Source organism: Boleophthalmus pectinirostris, unplaced genomic scaffold (assembly GCF_026225935.1).
Source record: "Boleophthalmus pectinirostris isolate CB_2022bp ecotype Guang Dong unplaced genomic scaffold, ASM2622593v1 HiC_scaffold_16, whole genome shotgun sequence".
In the NCBI taxonomy this organism is placed as follows: Eukaryota; Metazoa; Chordata; class Actinopteri; order Gobiiformes; family Gobiidae; genus Boleophthalmus; species Boleophthalmus pectinirostris.
Genome location: NW_026571095.1, coordinates 30,674,568 through 30,680,567, shown reverse-complemented (window position 1 = coordinate 30,680,567; position 6,000 = coordinate 30,674,568).

Here is a 6,000-nt window from a genome sequence, read left to right as displayed (position 1 = left end):
TGTGATACTAAAAGTCTTTGTTAAACCACTTCTTGTATAAAGTTCATATGAAACACACATGTTTTACTCAGTGAAAATGTAAAATGTGTCGCATAAATGAGTTTTCCACTAAATTCCACTAAACAAGCAACAAAACTGTAGCGCTGTAACAAAATAATTGAGTAAAATGTACAAAAAAATACAGCAGCCCAAAATATCGATGTAGTCAATATTTCTATATTTTTGCACACCCCTATTTACCACCATATAAAACGCGACTATTTATCTCCATATCTTCATAATATTGTATCGTGAGCCATGTACTGAGTATTGTATCGAATCCTGAGGGACCCTGTGATTCCCAGCTCTAACACAAACCCACCTGCATCCCTTTTGCAGCAAATATGGAAATACACAGAATACACAGAATTTTCACCGCGCTCAGATGTTTATTCGCCGCCACCAGCTGTGCCGAGGAAAACAGTGAGCGTTGATCAAAGAGTCTGCCTTCCAGAGACTCTCCACACGTCGCCGTCTCACTGTCTCCAGATCCATCCCGACCAATTAGCCCTGGATTAGCATGCAGCGTCGCTAATTATGATGCTAATTGCAGGGGAGTGCGCGGAGGAAGGCCCGGCTGACTGGAATGCTGACGAGAGCGGATGAATGGGGCTCAGTGCTGCGTGTGGCCGTCTGCGCTCGGAAAGAGACAGTTTTCAAAGTTTGGATGGGAGATCGGTGCATTAAAATGTATGTGGACTGAGGAGGAGGAAGTGATGATGAATAATTTACATTCTCAACAGAAAAGTTTTTTGTGTTTGTTTTAGTGACGGCAGAAATTGGGTTCACCTGGTTCTAGCTGATAACCTTGCAGTTTTATTTGAACACAATCAGACCAGAAAGAACTGACTTAGCTGGAACTACAGGTGAGATGAGAAAGCAAAAAACTGTTTTAAAAGTATATTGTGGTTAAAAATATGAACTGCAATAAATAAAAAGCAAAATTAAACACTTTAGTCATTAATTTGGCCATGTTCAGACTGTAGGGCTTATTGCTCAATAAAATTTTTTCATGAAATCCGATTTTTTTGCGAGGTCGTTCACGTTTCCAATTAAATGTGACTTGTGTGTGATCTCCAGTGTGAACTTTAAATGCCCCAAAAGTTTCCCGCATGTACAATGGAGGACATGACAATGTCACTTGCAGCGAGTGTGCTCAGTGTTTACGGAAGTCGCCTAAACATGGACGCGAGCATTGAGCACCTGGAGATTTTAAAGTTGCTGTCGTACCCGGAGCCAGAACACGTACAGATTATTTGTTTTAAGGAGGAGATTGAGAAGGAGAAGGACGAGGTTTTTGGCCATGGTGTTTTGTGGAGCAGTGGCAGCAACGTCCGGAGAAAGGAACGTGTGGGTGCAGAGTCACAGCCAAGAAAGGTGGGATTGCTCTGTGCTTCACTGCTTCCCTGACACGGAATACAGACACAATTTTCATTTGACGAGAAAAAAGTTTGTGTACATTTTTGAGCACCGGAGGAAACACGTCTTCAGCGGCCTATTTCAGTGAGTAAACGCATCGTGTTGGGCTGTATTGACTCGCAACAATTGCTTGTTACCGTGTTGTTATGACGTGTAGGTGGGGTGAATGCGACCTGACCGTTCAGACTGAAGTCTCATATCAAAGATTGGATATGTATCAGTTTTAGGAGCACATATCCAAGTGGCCTGGGTCACATTTGAAAAAATCAGATCTGTGTCGTTCTGACTGTCATTGAAAGATCAGATACAGGTTGCATAGGGGCGAAAAAAAATCGGATTTGGGTCACTTCAGGCTGCAGTCTGAATGTAGTCTATATCTATATTTATAAGGAGTCAAAAGAAGTTATGTATTCAAGCCTCTACAGCTCAAATTTAAGTGTAGAACAGAAAAAAATGTTAGTTCTCCATTAGTACTAAGAAAAAGTCCCCATGATCACCAAACGTAATTGTTCCATCCATCATCTGTTGAAGTCGATATAGTAATGATCATAACAGGAATTTAACTTGAGTATATCAAACCAGCCATTCTGTCATGATTTTTTTAAGAATAAAAATCATAATAGCTGCCAGTAGGGCCCTCTGTAAGTGCACTGGGGAATACATGTGTGTAATTGAGTGTAAAACGCAATAGTGATTTGATCAGCACACATCTGGACAAGATTCAGGAGTGGTGCAGCTTATTACATGGTACAGTAATGGTACTGTTTGGTCTTGTGAAAGTGTAGCTTTGGCATTTCCCCCTTAGACCAGTCTGCATCTAATGAAAAAATATTTATCTGATTGGGAGACCAGAGGTGTTTGAGTGGACTGACTGTACAAGAGTCCATCCTGCATTATTTCTCCATCTGAAAAAATGGTTGTACAGTTCCTTATTCCTCTAGATCCCGCCTCTCCTCCCCCTCCTCTCCCCTTTAGTCCTCCAGACCCCACCACATGTCCCACTATCCCCTTTAGTCCTCTAGACCCCTGTCCCACTCTCCCCTTTAGTCCTCAAGACCCTGACTCCTGTCCCACTCTCCCCTTTAGTCTTCCAGACCTCGACTTCTGTCCCACCCTCCCCTTTAGTCCTCCAGACCCCGTCCCACAGTCCCACTCCCCCTTTAGTCCTCCACACCCCACCCCTCCTTCACCAGTCACTCTCCTTTTTAGTCATCCAGACCACACCCCACTCTCCCCTTTAGTCCTCCAGACACCGCCTCCTGTCCCACTCCCCCGTTTAGTCCTCCACACCCCACCTTTCCTTCACCCTCACACTCCCCTTTAGTCTTCCAGCCCCCGATCCCTGTCCCACTCCCCCCTTTAGTCCTCCAGACCTCACCCCTCCTTCATCCTCACTCTCCCCTTTAGTCCTCCACACTCCACACTCCACCCCTCCTCCCCTTTCAGTCTCCCATTTAGTCCTCCAGACACCGCCCTGTGGAACAGCTCTATTTGAAGTGTGGTTGAGGGCAGAGTTAAGGATGGACCTCACTTTTAGATAAACTGAGTTACTTTTACCCGACACTTTTCCAATAAAATACGCTGTAGTAGCATTAGTACTAGTAGTAGTAGCATTAGTAGTAGTGGTAGTAGCAGCAGCAGTAGTAGTAGTAGTAGTAGTAGTAGTAGTGTTCAGATGCCCTTCGTCTCTCTGTGTTTGCAGTGGGTGTGGAGAGCTCAGTGTGAGGACGTGTAGCTCTCAGCAGGAATCTGTCTCCTGCAGCCTCCAGCTCCTGTGTCATGTGACTCTGCTCTCCCATGTGACAGGGCCAGGCTGTTTCTGCAGAGGAATTTATCTTTTAACCGTGCTATAACACTGCTCCCTATTTCAAAAAACATACCTGCAATTGTGTTTTCTTCATTTCCACTGGGGCTGCAAAACTCATCACAATCAAATCATAATGTCAGTGGACTCAATTAGTAAATCGCAAAGGCTGCAACTATCACAGAACATGATTAAAAGCTCTGAAGAGTCTATTTCATAAGAGTCATTACTTTGTCTGAAATGTTTCACAGTATGGCATTAATCGCATCTATTTCCATGGAGACAACCAGGCGACACCACCAGGACACGTTACTGATCAGATCATAGATTTTTCGCCATCAAAACACTTACTTAATTGAATAAATACAAGATAAGTTTAATGCCATTCTGTGTTACATTCCAGGCAAAGCAATAACTTTTCCATGGAGATAAGAAGATGGCAAATTCACAACAGGAAAGGGATGCACTGATACTGGTATTGAATATCAACACTGATCAAGACAAATAATAATTGCTTATACACATTTTCCAGGATCGGGTATTGGTTCCATGAAATCTATACTGGAACATCATATTTACTAGAAAATATTGGACTAGAATGTTTCATAATGTTTGAACTTTTATTCATACAATCTGTTCAACAGATACTTGACGGATAAACAACACAATTGGATTCATTTTGTAATAAGTGATCTGTATTTGGATGGAAATAAAATGGTCTTTTCAGTCCCTACGCCAGAGTCCTGCACGGGTTCATTTTTGGAGACCCGCTCCCGCGCAGTACAGAACCGTACCCGTCCGTTAAACCGTGATTATATCAAAATTAAATCCAGACCCGTTAACATTCCACTTGCCAGTGATAAATTGGGGTTAGCTCTTTACTCTGACAGCCCAATTGTCCAGGATTAAACCAGGACTAAACCAGGACTAAACCACGACTGAACCACGACTGAACCACGACTGGACCAAGAATCCACCCGGACTGAACCAGGACGACACCAGGACTTGAACCAGGACTTGAACCAGGACTACATCAGGACTTGAACCAGGACTACACCAGGACTGATCCAGGACTCCACCAGGACTGAACTAAGACTACACCAGGACTGATCCAGGACTACACCAGGACTGATCCAGGACTACACCAGGAAGACACCAGGACTTCAACCAGGACTACACCAGGACTGAACCAGGTCTAAACCAGGTCTAAACCAGGACTTAACCAGGTCTTAACCAGGACTAAACCAGGACTAAACCAGGTCTAAACCAGGACTTAACCAGATCTTAACCCGGACTAAACCAGGACTAAACCAGGTCTAAACCAGGACTTAACCAGGTCTTAACCAGGACTAAACCAGGACAAAACCAAGAGCGCAGTCGCTGATCCAATCGCCTCCTCTCATGGGTTTGCGATGTCATAAAAACACTAAAGTCACTGAATCTGGTTTGCCATCGTTCTAGGGAACGATTCACCTGACCCGCCCGTGTGTAATCACTACCCGCCTCATACCCACCAGAACGGTAAAACCCGCCCATTTCAGCAACTATTTGGGTACTCGACCTGGTGCAGGACTCTACACCAGAGCCACTTTTAATTACCAAGAAATAGAGCTACCCAAATATGAGGATTACCAATTTTATAGTAATTGTGTCTCTAAATATGAGGAAAGAGGTCCCCAAACGACATTTTGAGTCTCCAAACAGCCCTGCACTTTTGTAATTATTCTCTTAGCGCTACTACTTCAACAAAAGGTGCAGTATTTAAGAGCACCTTAATCCTCTCTCATATTACAAATCCATATTCATAAAGCCTGGATTAATGTGTAAACTCTCTGTAATCCTCCTCAAGTGAGTGAAATGTTTTGGTTTCATTTATTGGACGTTACTTTGCTATTTTAATGAACAGACTTTGGAAAGCTCATCGAGTCTGTGAGGTATGAAAGTAATGCAAGAAAATATTTGCTCAGCCTGACAGACAGATTCCAGGGTTTAAGAGTTGGGAGAGAGATATTGTAAAGTTACGTTTATGGCAAGTTTTTATATGACGCAATCTCTGGAGAAAAAGTGCAATAGCTGAGAGGAATCAGTGGAAACAAGTTGTACAACACTTTTTATGATTGGCAAACTTCATGTATAAATGTTGTAGTTTGACAGTCCCAGAGAAGGCAGCGTTACTGTAACAGGCCTAAAAGGAGTGAAATAGGGTTTCTCCATGAAGACAAGAGCGCACTAGACGAATCACTGCTGTTAAAGTGGGGGTATTATGCAAAATAGATTTTTAGCTTTCTACCATGTTATAATGTTGTTTTGCCTCATCAGAAACATGTCTGAAAAGGCTTTTGATGTCATCCGTGCAGTAAATAAGCGATCTCTCCTGGGCTATATTCAAACCCTCCTTATGGTGAGCTGTAAGAGGCTCCTGTACAAAGCTCCGCCCACAAGCTTACATCACCAATGCTCTGGCATGACAATTCTCCATAAATATACAAAAACATGATACAAAACTGCGCACGGGAACGTCTCAAATCTGGTGCAAAATGGATTAGCTTCATTAATGCACACTGAATTTGTTATTATTTCTCATAGTGCTCTGAAGGGGGAGTGAGCCAGCATGGAGTGCAAATGGAAGTGGGACTTAGAGAAATCAAAACAATCAAAGATGTCATGGAGATCTAAATATTAGGGATGTAGCAATAACAGTAATATCGTGGACTGTCACAATAAATCAAAATACAAGT